The sequence below is a fragment of the Artibeus jamaicensis genome, unplaced genomic scaffold (assembly GCF_021234435.1).
Source record: "Artibeus jamaicensis isolate MK-2021 breed Jamaican fruit bat unplaced genomic scaffold, CSHL_Jam_final contig_444, whole genome shotgun sequence".
NCBI classification, from domain to species: domain Eukaryota; kingdom Metazoa; phylum Chordata; class Mammalia; order Chiroptera; family Phyllostomidae; genus Artibeus; species Artibeus jamaicensis.
This window is the reverse complement of record NW_026521831.1, coordinates 5,953,044-5,969,507: the sequence shown is the minus strand read 5'-3', so window position 1 is coordinate 5,969,507 and position 16,464 is coordinate 5,953,044. Positions and strand designations below refer to the sequence as shown.

General features: G+C 56.6%; 1 long non-coding RNA gene across 1 annotated transcript in view; it reads left to right on the top strand.

Annotated features, from left to right (window-relative positions):
• The first annotated feature begins 11,668 nt into the window (after positions 1-11,668).
• LOC128627559 (uncharacterized) overlaps positions 11,669-16,464 on the top strand; it is a 30,899-nt gene continuing 26,103 nt past the window's right edge. Inside the window, exons 1-2 of the long non-coding RNA XR_008391803.1 lie at positions 11,669-11,740; positions 13,603-13,819. This is a non-coding gene — a long non-coding RNA (uncharacterized LOC128627559). The remainder of the gene's footprint in view (positions 11,741-13,602; positions 13,820-16,464) is intronic.

The window sequence follows — 16,464 nt, the reverse complement described above, 5'->3', positions numbered from 1 at the left end:
TCAGAGAGGAGGGGGCGCTATAAGCCCAACTGTCGCAGTTCTGAACCAAATGAGGAATGGGGGCCGTGTATCCCACCATAGTCTCTGGGTGAACTTCCTCTTAGCGCCCCTCCCCCCACCCCCATTTTCAGTGGGGTCTTCACTGTGCCCGGGTTGTTGAGTATACAGTCTGGCACACGCTCACCATGAAATCGAGTTAATCCGCCTTCTCCCAGGGAAGGAGGGGCAGAGAAGCACAGGGTAGAGGTGGGGAAGAGACCTGGGGGCGGGCGACCAACTGACCCTGGGTTTAGCCCTGGAAGTCCCACATCTGGGGAAACCCGCAGGCCCAGGTGACCAGGACAGGGGTCCGGCTACCAGGAGGTCTTGCTGTCCTCATGGCAGCTTCCTACCCACCCTCCTCCGTCCTCAGTCCCAGCTCACCTGCCCGACTTCAGACATCCTCCATCCTTCGGGCTGCTGGGCCTGGCGCGGCTCCTGTCAGGGGAACTGGCTCTCTCTGTGTGGCCCCTCTGTGCCCCACCCTTTGAAATCAATCAAGGTTAGCACTCTGGTCTGCTCGGTCAGCACCTGCCGGCCCAGCACCTGTCCCCCTCCCTAGATGTCGTTGACCCGTCTCACCTGCTGCACAGTCTTCCCTATCTTCTTTGCTCTTGTGCGTTCATGGCCGTTTTGTTCTGTGGCTGTCGTTTCAGCGGGGCCCTCAGGTACTAGCAAACGCACGTGTCTGTCCTTCCTACCTGGCCCTGGGTCCCCCCAGGTGTCCACTTCAGCTGCTGCCACTGGACTCTTCTCTGAGGCGGACACACACCCCTCGCAGCCTCCCCGACCCCCAGTTCTGATATTTTATAATATCTTCTGAAACCACAGTTCCAGGCATGTGCGATTTCAGTTCTGTGCTCAAATGGATCCAATTCCTGCCACTGGGGCATACTTGTCCCTTTGTGGGCCCTCCTTGGAACTGGCTGATTTCATGATAAGACATTTATTTCAAAGGCTCAGGTCTGTGTTCTCAGAGTTTCATCGTGTTTAGGAATCTGTCTCTCTTGTGATTATTGCACTCAAACAGCCTCTCTTCAGGTTGTAACTCTCTTGGTTAGACGAGAACCCGGGAGCTGTTTCTCCAGCGTTTACTGATATTGACCATGGCTGTAGGTAAGGGGTGGGCCAACTAGACCTCTTCCACCTGTGGGGGACCTGCTATTTGTGTCCTGGTCTTTGGAGAACTCGCTTTTGTCCTTGACGTTCTAGAATTCGCTTGGGCTGTGTTTCGGTGCCGGCGGCTTCCAGTTCAGGATCACTGTGTGTACGTACCTCTTCGGAAAGTTCTCCTTTTAGAGAGCGTCTCGTATTATCTCTGGATGCATCTTCGGTTCTGTCTGCTGAGCGCTCGCTTTGGGCGAACACATCTCTCAATCTCTACCTCTCCATCCGTTGTTGAGATTAGCGTTTCTCTAACTACTTTGGTCCCTCTGTTTCATAGGCATTCACCGTTTTCTTGAGCTTTTCCATTAGGTCACTGGTTTAGGTCTTTGGCATGTTTTCCATTCCCTGTGTCTGAGAGTCAGCCAGGACTCTCGCCAGGGGGTTTGGCTCCACTCTCCCCGCTCAGCTCTGAGCCATCTCCCTTCCCGCGCTCCCATTGTTCCATTGCCTTTGTCTCCCTGCTCTTGTTTGGTGCCGCTGCTGTGCTCTCAGGAGCTACCCAGCAGCGAGGGATGTCCTTCGCTCCCCAGAGGTCTGTCCCACTGTCGGTAGGGACCTCGGTTTTTCTCTCCCCCTGCCCCCTTTCCCCGTGGATTGGTGCAGGGGTGCAGGTTATGATCAGTATGGTTTCCTCTGCCAGGGTGGCCCTGCCAGATGCTGGGCGCCGCGTTGGGACGGCCCTAAGGACAGATGTAACTGTGGGTGGGGGGCAGCCTCTGGCTCGTTGCTGCTGTGGTTGCAGATGAGTTTTCTTTCTGCTCCAAGCTGCAGTCTGGCGACTCTTTAATAACTGGGCTGAGGCTGAAGCGGGGGACCATTCCGCCCCAGGGGCAGGAGGTCTTTGTCTTGCCACAGGGGCACCACCCCTCCCCCCACACCCCTGGCGATGAAGGCCTCTGCCTGCATCTGCATCTTTGGTTGTCGGGGAGAAAGTCCCATGATGGGCTTCAGAGCATCCCCAGTTTGGACTGGCCCTGGGCCCTCCCTTCTGTCAAGTTGTGGGGCCCTGCTGACACTTCCCGCTGGTCTTCCTCCTCTCTGGACCCGGGGGAGGAAGAGCGGGGCCGGTGGGCTCCTGGGGTGGGGACCTAAGGACAGGCTGGGTCAGGAACAGGATGAGGGGCTGGGGGCTGGGCACAGGGATGTTCGAGCGGAGGGCGTGGTCCACCCAACATGAAGCACTGCCCACACCCGTTCCGACTTAGTATTTTCAGCGTGCCCCTGCGTGGGCCCCATCACTGAGAGGGGTGCATGGGTGCTGTGTGGATGGGCACATGCTGGGTCTGAGAGAATTCCCATGCGGGGCATCACTGAAGTGCTCCGGAGCTGCGGGGTAGGGGGTGAGGGGCGCAGGGGATGATGTACTGGGGGGGGCAGGACAAGCCTCCCACGGGCCTCCCAGAGTTCTCCAAACTCAGGTGCCATGTCCCCATCACCCAGCGTGACCCCATCACCTCTCTGGAACCTGCAGGCCTCAGCAGGCCCAGCGGGGGCCAGAATCACCAGTGGGTTGGTGGGAAATGACTGTTACTTCCGGTCTGTCGGGCTGGCCTGCAGACAAAGGGGAACGGTCACCCTGGTATTCCCTGTCGGGTTACAGACCCCAGCTGCCCAGGCTGAAGAGGCGTCTGGTGAACACCCCTGTTCTCTGAAATTAGACCCTGGGCTTGATGCGTCTCCCCCTGGGAACCCTTTCCGGACCCTCACAGGGAGGGGTGCCCCTCCTCAGGCCTCCCCTTGCCCCTGTTTTCTCTTCTCCACGGCCCCAGTTGCTCTGGCCCGTCCATGTGTCTGTCAACACCTGACCCGTGAGCTTCTCAAGTGTGTGCCCAGCACATAGTAGGTGCTCACTGCACGCCTACCGAACGCATGACTGGCTTCTCGGAAGGTCCATAGATCTTGCCATCTTCACCGGCACCTCTCCTCTCCTCTTGCCTGCACACCAGCAGTCACACACACACACACACACACACACACACACACACACACACAGGGCACACCTTTAGCGAGCGGGCGAGTTTAAGGCTGGTAGGATCCATTCATAATTACATAGTTAAGTAAAATTTATGTTTGGTGGAATTAGCCGGGCTCCCTGAGGGCAGCATAAACCAGAGAGACGCTGTTTCAAAGTCCCGTCTCCCCGTTTAAAACAGTTTGTCATTCTTTTGTGGCAATGGTTAAGCGCTCCTGGAGGCGCGCGGAGGCTTATTTACTGATCCACAGATGACGGATGGCGGATCCCTGCTTTGTTTGGAAGGCAAAACTCGAACAGCTTGTCTGCACCTCTCCACTCGGACATTAAATCAACATGACTCTATTAGTGGCCTTGGGATGCCAGCTGAGCTGTCTCTGAGCTTGTCACCGTGATGTCTTCATCTGTAACCAGAGCAGACGTGAGCTCCTGGCAGCTTCAGGAGGTGACAACAAATCCAATTAGCTCCTCTCCACGGCGCCACAGTGTTGCTGCGGAGCGGCCTGACGGGGAGGGCGGCTGCGGTACCCCGCACAGTGGGACGTGGCGTCGGAGAGAGAGGGAGAGAGAGGGGAGCGGAACAAAGGGCCCCAGCTCCATTGTTGGAGGGACTTTCTGTGAGTGGAGGGACCTCGTGCCAGGGCAGCCTGCCGCGGGCCAGCCCCTGCGTCCTTGATGGCTGACGAGGCCGCCGGCAGCCCGGCGCATGGAGGGAGAGGCTGGGTCCCACGTTGAAACCTTGCTTGACTGTGATGCTCATCTCTCCGGGCACAAGTCCCTCCCCTTCTTCCTCTTCTCGCTCCTCTGCTCTTCCTCAGCTCCATGCACAGGCCAGAAAAAAAAAAAACCAAAAAAACCCCCAGAACTTTCGGTGCTTGTGGGAGGCGAACATTTGGCATTTCTCTTGGTCAAGCTGGGTGCCAAGAGACAGCTTCTCTTGGAAGGGAGTGGAGGTGGGGGCGGGGGCGGGGAGGTGGCAGGGTGGGGCGACTGGGCCAGGGGAGGAGGCGCTGGAAGGACACGGTGCAGTGGGGACCCACTCACAGCTTCAGGTGGAGGAGGAGAAGGCTGGGGCCGAGGCCTGCCTCTTCACTCTGCGTTTATAGATACTGGGGCGGGTGCGGGGAAAAGGGAAAAGAAAGGAGCAAAAGCACAATTTCCGCAAAAAGCGCAAACTCAAAGCAGTTCGCCAGCCTGGGAGTTCACTCAAGTTTCCGGGTTCCCGAGAGGAACACAACGTTAACGATTTCTCGGGTCATTTATTTCCTAGGAATGATGCCCCTGCAGGCTCTGGGACATTTCCAGCCTTCCGCCAGGCCCGGGTGCTCTTTCTGGAGTCAGGCGTTCTCTGTGCTCCAAGAATAGCCAGGAACGGAGGAGAAGAGGGAGGTGGCAGCTCGGATGGCCTGGTGCAAGGGGACCCTTGAGATGAAGGATGTGAGGGTTCAATGGAGAGGAGCCAAGAGAAGGGGGGGGATGGAAGAAGCGAGCAAGCCTCTGAGTAGTGCTGGGGGTGGATGGCTGCTCTGCACAGCCCCTCTTCCTGCCCCCGGGGCAGACAGATCGAGTGACAGGGCAGGGTGTTGGGGGGGGGGGTGTGCTGGGGCCAGGAGGCCTGCCTGAGATGGCCAGCTGGCAGCGTGGCCTGACCCAGGGCACTCACCCTCTCTGAGCTTCTAAGTTGCTGCCCATTAACAAGAATGAAGACCAGAGCCCTCCCGAGGCTGCCTGGAGGTACACCCAGCAAGAATCATTCTTTCCTTTTCTGGTTCTCTGGGGAGCGCTAAGAGGGGGAAACAGTTCCCTGCCTGCAGAAGCCAGTCCTCAGGAACGCCTTGAAGTTTCGACCACGTGAAATGGGCCAAAGTCACTTCCAGGAAAAGGCTCAGGGCATGGGCCCCCTCCCGCCAGAGGCGGCCAGCAGGCGGTGCAGCCAGCTCCTGCCGGAGCCAGCAGGAGTGTGGTCAGTGGCTAGTGGCTGGCAACGCAGGGGTCTCTGCTGCCAGCTCATCTGGGGGGATGCTTCTTTCTGCAACAACCCGGTGCCATCTACCTGTGGGGGGCTGGCAGCAGCAGGGCCCTCCAGAGAGCGACAGTGGGGACAGGCAGGGAAGAGGCGAAGGGGCTGGGAAGCGGTTCCGCGGCCCTTCGTTCAGAAGCAGGTTGTTGGGAATGTACACCGTCACAGCCCAACTCACGCCAGATTAATTGGGCAGGAGATGGAGGCATCTGGCAGTGGCAGAGAGCGACCAAAGATGCCGCGCGCTGGAGCGCTCGACGGTGTCTGGAACCAGCCCAGCGCTGCCAGGCACAATTATTTTCAGCAATGTCTTTCTGCCACCGAAACTTAGGCCTGTGGACTTGGGCACGCGAGCTAAGTGCCAATTTGCGAGCTCACAAATTGACCCGATGCTCGATGCAGGATGTTGCGCTGGGGTGGACCGGCGGGGAGAAGAGCTGCCTGCCACCCACTGCCACGTGGTGGCTGGGCCTGGACGGAGAGTGCTCTGTGTGTGTGTGTGTGTGTGTGTGTGTGTGTGCATGCACGCGTGTGTGCACAGGGGTGGCCAGGCCCAGCTCACAAAGGGTCCTGTGGGCCAGCGGGAGGAGAACCTCACTCATCTCAGCTGCCATTCCCTCCGAAGAGCCACGCGTGGTCCTCTAAGACTTGTCAAGTGACCCCGTACCAGTTGCTACTCTGCTTTGTCATTTGCATGGCAATTCATTCTCCATCTGCGGTTGTCATGAGGTCTTTGAGCTTCCGGAGAGAAACAGGGTTTGGCCCCATGGATCCTGTGAACCTGGCACAGTGCAGACACAGGTGTGGCCCTCAGGTGCTGCAGCTGGAATGAGCGCCGTGGATGGGAGAGATCTGAGCAGGTCACCTGCTGCCCTGTGGGCAGGGACGGAGCACAGGGGGACGCGCACCAAACAAACCTCAGGGTGAAACGCTCATGGTCCCGGTAAGGGAGGGGGAGGCCCCCACTTTGGTGGAGGGGATGGAGAGGAGGGGACGGTGAGAAAGGGTTGACAAGCCAAAGGAAAGGATTTGGACACTTTTTCAACGTGAGGCACAAGAAAGAAGGAGTCCGGGTGACTCTGCATTTCCGTTTTGGGTGGTGGGCGGTGGGTGTCCAGGCAGGGGAGGAGCAGGCACTGGGGGAGAGGGGAGTCCAGCCACGGGCATGCTGAGGTAGCAGGGGTGTCCATGGGACATCCGGGTGGAGAAAGCCATTGGCTCCAGGATCTGGACCTCCAGGAGGTGACATGGGTCATCAGCAGGGACTGTGGAGGAGTGAGGCCAGAACTGCCCAGGGAGAGGCTGAGAGTAGAGAGGAGAAGAGGCCAAGGGGTGGGAGGCCAATGCAGAGGGTGGGGAAGAGGAGCAGGCTGGGAATCCAAGGGACGTGGCCAGAGATCAGGTGACTGTGAGGGTCAGTGCGGAGCCAATGAGCATGGGAGGTTCTGGGGGGGAGACAGAGCTGCCTTTGGGTTTGGTGGTCCCTGGAGGCCTGGGCGTGAGCTTTGTGGTAGGAGACTGGGTGGGGTGCAGGCAGATGGTGGTGGATTGGGGGCCACAGGGCTCCTCTTGGTTACCACTGTGTCGCCACTTAGAACCGCAGATCAGCATTGTGTCTGGAGCCATGACAGCCTCAGGAGGGGAGGTGAGGAGGGCTGGCAGTGGCCTTTCCTAGGGCCTTTTTGTCCCCAGGGCCAGACAAGAGAGCTGGGTCCAAATCTGGACTCTCTCCCTGCGGGGTGGACATGTCTCTGAGCTTCAGTCCCCTCTAGCTGCAGGTGACCTGGAGATGACATGAGACAACACACATACTGTAACACAAGTCTCGGCCCTGCGACGTCGGCTCTAACTGCCCCTCAGAACCCGCAGTGGGATGGGTGCTGTTGTTCCCCGTGCTTTCCAGATGAGAACCTGAGGCTCAGAGAGATTAAGGGACTTGTACACAGTCACACAGCCAGGAAGTGGCAGGATTTGATATCAGGCAGCTCTACTACAAGAGCCCAGCACCGAACCGTGTGAATGGACCCACTCAGGGGCACGGCCGCACTGCTGTTCATGTTCGTGAATGACTATGGAATCGGGGGTTGCACAGGAAGGGGGAGAGTCAGCCACACCACCCCAGGGAGCCCCAGGGTTTAGACGGAAGTCCTTCTCCCCACGGGCCGCGGCGTGCCCTGCGTCCTGCAGACAGCCTGCTCTGCCCGAGCGGCCTTCTTGGTGGGACCACAACACTGGTACTGCCACCCATTTCCCGAGACATAAGAGGGCCTGGCAAAGCCACCTCCCTCCCTGGGGGCTTTGCGCTGCGTGGCCAGTGTCGCCTCACCTTTCCATCCTCCCCACGGCTCCCGTCGCCCCTTCCTTTGTGAACCCTGTTCCAACACGCCCTCCCTCATGCCTCCACCGTAGGGCAGCCCCCGGGAAGAGCCTGGGTGAATGACCAGGGTCAGCGGTGGAAGGGGCGGAAAGGCCCCCCGGCTGCCACATTGAGCTGCAGGAGGTAGGGGTGTGAGCCCGAGGCTGGGGAGTGTGAAGGGCGAGGTGAGGGGTCACGGGAGGTTCTGCAGAGGTGGCATTTGTACTGGGTCTATATTCCCAAGGTGGGAGCCTGGCTCAGGTGTCAGACACAGCACAGAGGGGCAGACACGTGGGCTGCACTGGGGGAGCCGAGAGCAGCTGGCACAGGATGGGTCTACCTGGGGGTGGTCTCCTTTGCGCCTCCATCCTGCTCATCTGGTCAAGGCTCCCGCCCCCTTTAGCTCAGAACAAGGACCACGTTCATGTCCACCCTGCACTTCCTCCCCGGGGGTTCTTCATAGGATTATTGTCCATGAAGAGAATGCCAAAAAACACATTCCCAACCCCCTACGTTGGGCTAATGCAGCCGTGGAAAGACGAAGGGGACAGGACTTCCTAGGGGCAGAGTCCAGTCATCGTGAAGGGTCTTGGCAAGACCAAGTTCATCCAGACAGTGGCAACAGCCTGACCTTCCTAATAAAAGGGGCACATTGCAAGGGTAAGCAGAAATAAGCAACAATGACAAAACAAAGCAAAGCACTGAGCTTCCACACGCTGCGTGTGCGGGAGCGCCCGTGGGAAGGCAGGGCCTGCCTCAAAGCCCTGTAGCTGACGTTCCTTCCATGTCCTACAAACTCCCCTGGGCCAGCTTCCCCCCTTAGCTTCCTCCTGCATGGCTAGTCTCCTCAACTTTATATTTTTATTTTGAAATTATTCTCTGCGTTGACTCTCGAATGCCCAAACTGGACCCAGGTGCCCACCCCATTTTCTCCCCAGAGAACCCCCGGCGCCATTCCACTCCCACAGCCACCGGATCCCGAGTAATCGAGGTACAGCCATTTGATACACAGAACAGAGAGCGAGACATGCGTGCAAATATGTGCAAACAATCCGTGACATTATTTTGGCCCTTTAAATCTTTCCTCAGAACCATATCACACTGTACATTTAATTCTGCAGGTCGTTTTTGTCCCACCCACATGGCCTTTGAGCCGCCCGTGCTGTGAGTGGGCGTCTGCCTCGTCTTATAAATCGCTGTCCAGCTGCCCAAGGCACAAACAGGCCGTTGTCCATCTGCATCCTCCAGGGACTGCTGTTTTCATTTTCAATTTTGCCGTGATGACCGGCATGGTGGTGAGCGCTTCTGTCCCCGTCCGTTTGTGTGAGAGTCCTCCCAGGTCCAGGGCGCACCGTGAGACCTGGAGTCGCTGCGTGGCAGAGCATGTGCATGTGTTGGATGGGAACACAGGGCCACGAGATTCCGCAGCCCCTCCTGCCCCTTGTGTCGTGGTTGGCCTTGGGACTTGCTTTGACCACCGGACTCTACCTCTTGATGAAGGGAGCCGCATCAACATGTGTGACCTTAAGCAACGCGCTTGCTTGCTTGGCCTACTCTAACCCACCAGAAACTTGATTTCCCTCCCTTGACTGTCCCAGTCTGTCTTTAGGGACAAAGGTCCCCTCCAGCAAGAATGGTTGTCAGCTCAGCCACATCTCCTTGGACCACCCATCCAACAGGGACAGGTGTGAAGGGGAGAAAGGAGACAGAGCAATTGTTAGAGTCCCGTCATGTCCGCCACCTGCCCAGGGGAGGAGAAGCCTGAGGTGGGGGCTGGCCGTGGGGGAGGGGGTGGGGCTCTGTCTGCCCATTTCTAGTTCTTTCTTCTCCCGCGAGTTGTCTAATCCTCTCTGCACATGAGATCTCGAGCGTGATGGGCCTCCCTGGGAGGGCAGGGAGGGCAGGGAGGGCCAGATCAACGCCCCCTACGTGCTGCCCGCCGGTCAGCTGGGTACTGGCTCACCTTGGCGGGCGGCTGTGCACCTCTTGGGGGAGAAATGAGACATATCTCAAAGGAGATGCATCTTGGAAGGTCAATTTCTGTAGCTCCTTAAAACCCTCCTGGGTCCAGGCAGGTGGAAGATTCAGCTGTTGGCGCCTTTCATGAGCACCAAGTCCAGGCTGCCCCGGAAGCTCCCGAAACACACCGGGTGGTGCCTGCCGGGCACCTATCTAAGGCCACGGGGGACACCAGGCTCAGAGAGCAACCTGCCACACACAGTCACATCACCTGGCACAGGCAAATAGTCACCTCTGTGCCAACAGCAGGGACCCAGCGAGGTGTTATCCACAGCACAGAGCACCCGAACAACGGCCCTCCCGCATGCAGGACACAAGGGCTCTTCTGTTTGGAAGCGGGACAGGGCCGTTAGTCTCTTACTTTTAGAGCTCGCTTTGGAGAGATTACAATCCTGGCACGTGTACCAAGTCTCTCTCCCACGCACACTGTCTTCTCCGTGTCCTGCCCAGTTCTGGCTGCTGAGCGCTCACCATGCACCCCCATCAGAGTCTGTGTCCCCTTGTCTCTATCCCAACCGACAAAGCCCTCCCAGTCCTGGTCCTTCTCCCCGGGGTCAAATGAGGGGTCAGTCAGCTTCCTCTCAACTATCTTCTTCAACTGCAAGCCCCTCCCACCCTCCGTCATCCACACCCCTGCACAGTTCCTGGGTCATACGGCCTCTTGGAGACACGCTGTTGACGGTGCAGTGATTAACAATCAGGTATGGGAGTCAAGGGGGCCACGGCAGCAGCAGCTGACCATGTCTGGTGGCGCTGGTAACTGTGTTCCTCAAGTCGCAGCAGGGCCCTCAGGGCCCCGCGGAGACCCACATTCAAATTGGGGACCCGAGTTCAGATCCCTGGCCACAGAGACTGGCGCTCCCCAGCTGGTGTACCTGGGAGGGGACGTAACGTTTTTTGGGGAAAGATGTGGTCAAGCCACCTGCCAGGGCCTTGGAGCCAGTCCTTGGGCCTGTCCCCAGCAGCCCTTCGGTGCAGCTGAGCCAGTTTCTCAGTGACAGATGGATTTGGGTTTCCTGATGCCCCTTTGGAAAGTTTCTGTTCCCGAAAGGAAAACCCATCGTCTTTGGAAGGCAGCCTCTGGAACCCTTGGTGTAAGTTGTGACACCCAAGTGTCTGTCCGGGCTGAGGGTCTTCTTGCTATAGTGTTCACCCACCCAGTCACCTTCTCTGGGGAGGTATTCTCCTCCTCCTGTTTTCCAGACACACTGATCCTGAGTCTGAGGGGGGGCGGGTAAGTGGTTACCCTTTCTCCTTGGGAACAGCGTGCCCCAGGGCACCAGGCAGGCCTGCATCAAGCTCCCACTCCTCTCTCTCTGCCACGGCCCTTGCCTGTCCCCCTCCTGGGCTCTCCAGCCCCGAGGGAGTCCTGCAAACCCTCAGGACACCCCTTTCATAACTCTGCCTTCCACTTGGAAATGCACATGGGCTGCACTCCTGCCTGCAGGGGCGCCATCCCCTCCACCCCTGTTCACCTCCTTGTTGGAAGCTGTGCGCTCAAGAGGTCCCAAGTGAACCAGGCAGCCTTCTGCCCCAGGGCGCATCCCTGCCTCCTTCTTTTCACCGCTCCCCCTCCCCCCGCAGGCATCCATCCTGTGGCTCCAGGGAACTTCTCCTGTGGCAGCTCCCATGGCCCCACATGGTCACCTCTGTCCCCAAGGCCCAGGACTTCTTCGGGCCCAGGCTGGCCCGGCTGGCCTGCAGGACTCCGCCTGCTCACCGGCCACCTAACTCTCAGGCTGCCATTGCTTGCCGGCTCTTCCCCTTCCCCACAGTTCCTGCTGGGACTGCCAGACACCCCGCTTTGCAGTTCGCTCCACGTTTCCTAGACTTTCTGGTGATTCTCCCCACCAAAGCCAAGAGAGATTCTTAAGGTGCAGTCCTCTGTCCACAGAGCATCTGTCCCCCGTGCTGTCTCCTCCCCTCCCCTCCTCTGTAGCCTTTGTGAGGAGTGTAAGATGCACACTTGACTTTGAAGCTTCCTGCCTGCTTTTTTGACACTCAGAGCCAAGCCAGGCCTTCTCATTAGGCTGCCTCCTCCGGCTACTGATCTGGCTGCCGACAGAGTCAAGGTGACACGTCGGGCCCTCCCAGACGCCTTCTCAATCTTCATCTCGAGGTCTGGCGCAGGCAAGATGCCTGCCGGAGGAGGGAATCTGGAACCAAGGTAGGGATGGACGCGGTGGGGGGTGCTGCCGGGGGCAGCTCAGGAAGTCCTGGGAGGCGGAGCAGAGCTGGGGGTGGGGCTGCAGGGGTGGGAGGGTCATGAGGTGTGGGGGTGGCTCCTGGCTCCTGCAAGGCCGGCCAAGGGCAGGAAGGACCAGCCGGGCAGAAGGCCCCGCTAGCCAGGCAGCGCGGAGGGGCCCCTGGGGGAGGTCCCGTTGGCTCTGGGTCCGCCCGGCCGGCCCAGCTCGCCTGCCGCGTGCTCAGGTCAGGCTGTGCCCAGCCGCCCACAGGCGCCTGAAGCTCCGGCGAGCTGCAGCCGTGGGTGGGAGCTGGAGCCCACCCGGCCAGCCGGGGATGGAAATAAAGAACCCCTCTTGCCAGCGCGTTCTTCCCGATCACGGTTTTGGCCCTGCCCCCTGGTGCTCACGCGGCGCCATCTGGCTCTCTCTGCTGCGGCCCAACCCCCGCAGGCTCCTGCCTGCCTTCCGGGAGGGGCCGTTTGCTGTGAAAACCCGGGTCTGGGGGAGCAGCGTGTGGGGAGTTCTGGGGCGTCCCTGGCTGGCCTTTACCGGCTCCGGCGAGGGTTAGGCCTCGGTTCCCTTGCAGAGCTGCGCCTGGAGCGGGCAGGTCCCCATCTCACATCTCTGCTCGGGGGAGCAGAACACTCCAGCCATCTTGGGGACCCCTGAATGCCACCTCTGGGTGTCAGTCTGCAGCCAGCGCAATCGGCACCCCACTTCATGGACTGATAGCTTCCGTGGACGCCTCCCTCCCCTCACACACATTCCCCCAATTTTATTTTTAAGAAAATAATAACAATTAGCAATTCCTTTGAATACTTCCAGTAGAAGAATAATTTAAAGGGACACTCACGCCGGAATTGACCCTCTCATCCTTGCTTGGAGGTGGGGTGGGAGACACCTGGGAAGGAAGAGAGAGCCCACCCAGCTTAGACTTGGGGGCTCATACTTGTGTCACTGCTCAAAGGCCGCCCATGTCCCCTGGCTCTGAGCTCAGGGGTGGCCAGAGGGGTTCAAAGGCATACTCCAAAGGTGCTAACATAAAAATCGACACACAAGCTAACAGATCAAACACAACACTTCAAAGAGAAGAAGAGCCACAGGATGAAGCCTTGTGGCACTCCAGTCCCCAAACTCGGGGACACAAAGCCCCTCCCTGCCCAGGGCTGGGCTGTGGTCGCCATCCAGTCCCAGCCCAGAGCCGGGCGGGCCTTCAGGGAGCACATGGCCAGTTATTGCGCAGTGCGTGCTCAAGCACTCGGAGGGGCTAATTAGTGCTTTTAATATGCAAATCAGAGCCTGGGCAGATTAAATCTAAGGAAAAAAAAAACCCAGCTGGTGAATATGTTATTTTAATTATTACTCCAAAGGAAATATGGGCCTGGCTGAAGAGGGAGCAGGCGGGTGGGTGAGACGTTTCGGTGGATGGCCCCCAGTTGAGGGGAGAGACCAGGCTGGGAAGGGACTTGGGGACCTGGGGTCGGGGTGAAGGCCCCAGGAGGGGACTAGAGACCCACCTGGCTCTGCAGGCTTGGGCAAGTCACTTTTTCCCCTGGGGCCTCAGTTTCATCCTTGATAATATCTGGAGCTTGGATAAGTAATTTCATTCATTCATTCATTCATTCGTTCATTTGTTCAATACATATTTACTGGCCATACCTGCTGAGGGGCGGGTGCTAAGCCAGCGGCAAGGTGCCATCTTAATGGGGCTTCCATTGTAGAGGGGAGGCTGGCAGTCAACAAGCAGCCCAGGAATGAATAAAACAACTTCAGGAGATGGAGGTGTTGGGAAGGGAACCAGGATGCTCTGTGGCAACAAGACGAAAGTTGTTTCTTTGGACAGGGTGACAAGGACGGCTCCTCCTGAGAGATGCCATTGACGCTGAGGCCGGGAGGACCAAATGGGGCCAGGCGTATGACAAGCACAATCCTTTTGGACAGCCTTGGGTGTCCCTGTGGTCCTCTCATCTGACACTGGGATCATTGATCCTGCTTTGGATTATGGGAAATCGAGGTGCAGGGAAGGACATGACATCCTCAGAGGAAAGACAAAAACCCAGGTGAGCTGACCCTGACTCAGTTTCTCGTTTAGAACTAGATTAAGGAAAGAAAATTGGGGAATCTGCTTTCCCTGGTCCTCCTCATCACCTTGGTTCCAGAGACCCAGTGGGTCCACTGTCAGGGAGGTGGGCCGGGCCTGCACAGAATGTCCCTTCTGTGTGTGTGCAGCAGGTGTCCTTGGCTGGAAACATGACTTTCAGGTCCAGCATCCTTGGGAACTCGACAACTTTCTAATAAGTTCTTACCTTCCAGCCAGGGAATGGAGACAAAAGAACTCCCATTCCCCATGTTCCCTGCCCACGGACACAGAAAACCCACTTGACCTGCCGACAGACTTGCTGATGACCAGGGCCTGGTGTCTGACTCCCTGAGTGCAGTTTACTACTATGGGAAATGGCAACACAAATCTCGGAGGTCAAGGTGTGTCCCATCTCTAGTCACACGCAGAGGGACCTGAGTTCCACTGAGTGGGGTGCAGGAGCAGAATAATGCAAAAACAAATGAAAAATGTATTCTTCTCCACTGACTTTGCCTGGAGGCAGCAGGGGGAAAATTCTTTGCACAGGTTGGAGAGTAGAGAGGGGCAGTGTATGATGAATACGAGTCGAACAGCCACAGTGGAGAGAGAAAGAAGAGAAAAGGAGAGAGAGAACAAAAAGAGAAATACCAAAGAGGAGGAGAGATGATGTCAGAGGAAGCAGAGGGAAGAGGCAGAGCAGAGAAGGAGAAAGGGGGGAGGGAGGGAGGGAGGGAGGGAGGGAGGGAGGGAGGAAGGGAGGAGATGAAGGGGGGAGCCTGGGGAGAAGAAGGCAGAGAGCATCAGGGTGGGCGTGGGCAGGACACCCCCGGTGCAGGCAGGGCGCTGGACCTGAGGGCCAGCTCCCACCTACATGCCTCCACCAGCGAGGCAGGCTGTCCACAGCACCCACGGGCAATTTCAAGGACACAGAGATCCCTGCTTTCCAAGAAAGCAAGTTTGCAGTGCATATGTTTGCCCCTGGGCGCCTGCAGCCATTGGGAAGAATGGGCAAGGGCCTGGCTGATCCCACAGGGCGGGACAGAGCACCCATGGCCAGGATGCAGGCTCCCGTGCCCCAGGCTCACAAGGGCTGGCCCCAGGCCGTGCACCATCCAGCCCCGTCCTGGAGCACTGAATGTTTTTTTACGGCTTTACTGAAGGTTGCTTTAAATATCATAAAATTCACTTAGTGAAGCCTACAATCTGGCGACCTTCACTAAATGTGTGGAGTTGTGTGGTCATCGCCATCATCCAGTTTTAGAGCCATTTCACCCCCTAGCACTTCCCCCAGGGCCCTTCAGGGCGACCACGCTCCCACCCCCAGCCCATGACAACCACTGATTTGCTTTCTGTTTCTATTAATTGTGCCTTTTGGGGACATTTAATGTAAGTGAAATCATCCAATATGTGGTCTTTCGTATTTGGCTTCCTTCACTTTGTGTGATGCTTCTGAGGTTCATCCAAGGACTAGCATGTTTGAGTAGTTCCTTCCTCCTTTACGGCCGAGTCTAATTCCGTGGGAAGGACAGACCACACTCGGCTTATTCGCCGACCAGCCGATGGACATGTGGATTGTTTCAGGGTTTTTGGCTCTTGCGAATAATGTTGCTCTGAGCATTCACGCACAAATGAAAACAACCGATTGGATGCTTTCATTTTTCTTGTATAGAGACTTAGGAATGGAGTTGCTGGGTCGTACGGTGAGTTTCTATTTAGCTTTTCAAGAAAACGCCAAACTGGTTTTCAAAATGGCGGCCCAGTTGCAGACCCTCACCAGCCGCGCCTGAGGGTCCTCGCTTGCCCACGTCCTTGCCAAACTCGTTATTGTCTTTTTGATTATAGACATTCTAGTGGGTGGATAATGGTATATCATTGTGGCTTTGATTTGCATTTTGCTAATGACTAATGATGTTGACATTCTTCATGTGCTTATTAGCCATTTGTATATCTTCTTTGGTGATGTCTAGTCAATTTTGTCTATTTTTAAATTGGGTTTTTTGTCTTCTAATTATTGAGTTGTAAGAGTTCTTTATGTATTCTAGTTACAAATCCTTTATCAAATATACGATCTGAAAATATTTTCTCCCAGTATAGGTCTTGTCTTTTCATTTTCTTAATGATGTCTTTAGAAACACAAATGCCTTTAATTTGGATCTAACTCAATGTATGGGTTTGTCATTATATGGATTATGTTTTGGTGTCGTGTTTAAGAACTCTGCCTAACCCAAAGTTCAACGTATTTTGCTAATCTTTCTTGTAGAAATTTTATAGTTTTAGTTAATATACTTAAGTTTATGATCTATTTTAAACTAGTTTTTGTGTATAGTGTGAGGGAAGGTCTAAATTCTTTTTTCTTTCTTTTTTTTTTGCATATGGATACCCAACTTCCCTGGTTCCATTTGTTGATGAGACTATTTTTTGCCCATTGAATAGCCTTAACACCTTTGTCAAAAACCAATTGACTGCACCCCTGGCTGGTGTAGCTCAGTGGATTGAGCGCAGGCCTATGAAGCAAATGGTCGCCGGTTCAATTTCCAGTCAGGGCACATGGGTTGCAGGCTGGGTCCTCAGTGGAGGACACATGAGAGGCAACCACACATTGATGTTTCTCTTCTACTCTTTCTC